General features: G+C 61.1%; 1 protein-coding gene across 1 annotated transcript in view; it reads right to left on the bottom strand.

Annotated features, from left to right (window-relative positions):
* The window catches only part of RBPMS2 (RNA binding protein with multiple splicing 2), a gene marked incomplete at its 5' end in the record, with an annotated part of 9,527 nt that overhangs the window by 1,626 nt on the left and 7,170 nt on the right, over window positions 1-731 (bottom strand). The window lies entirely within an intron of this gene.

Below are 731 nucleotides of genomic sequence, written 5' to 3'. Positions count from 1 at the left end.
GGGGGGCGGAGAGCTCAGAGAAGGGAGCCAGGCTTCTCTTAGGAAAGAGAGTGAGGGCTCAGGAGAGCCCTCGATGAGGCAACCGAGTGGCAGCTGGGCACAGAGACAACCCTCACGAAACTGCAGTCGGACCCGGCACCCGCTCGGCTGCCGGGAGTCCCCGCCACTACAAGCAAAGACATCAAGCGACACCAGGCTATCTGGAGGCTGAGAACTTGCTCCTGTGCCCCCTCGGAATTCCAGGTGCTGTTCGCTACAGCTCAGGACCATCCCGTGCTCAGCAGGAAGTCGGCGCTGGTTCCTCTGAGATGCCAGGACACTCGGCACTTGGCACATCTGGGTCCCGGGCCACCTGTCCAAGGCTGGAAGGACACTCTGGGCCCCGAGGATGGGGCACCGCTGTTGTCGGCACACGGCTGACCCCGACCTGCCAGGATCAGGATTAGGACCCGCATCACATGGACAGGGTCAAGAGCCTTGTGGAGGTATCCAGCCTCAGAGGCCACCTTATTTTCTCTCATGTCTTTTAAACATCTGGAAGCACTTCCCTCCCTTCCTGGCTGACAGCTGAGTGGGAGGAAGCCTTTCCTCCCCTTTGCTGAGCTATGGGCTGCCCTCCCAGCTGGAAGCCCAGCTGGACGCCAGAGCTAATTCCCCAAGAGAGGGGTGACGAGGAAACCAGCACCGCTGCCACAGGATGAGCCTGTGGCCAGTCCAGCTCAGGGAAGCCC

The sequence above is a fragment of the Bison bison genome, unplaced genomic scaffold, assembly GCF_000754665.1.
Source record: "Bison bison bison isolate TAMUID 2011002044 unplaced genomic scaffold, Bison_UMD1.0 scf7180017864142, whole genome shotgun sequence".
NCBI classification, from domain to species: Eukaryota; Metazoa; Chordata; class Mammalia; order Artiodactyla; family Bovidae; genus Bison; species Bison bison.
The sequence above is the reverse complement of the archived record's forward strand: the minus strand, read 5'-3'. Positions and strand labels throughout refer to the sequence as shown.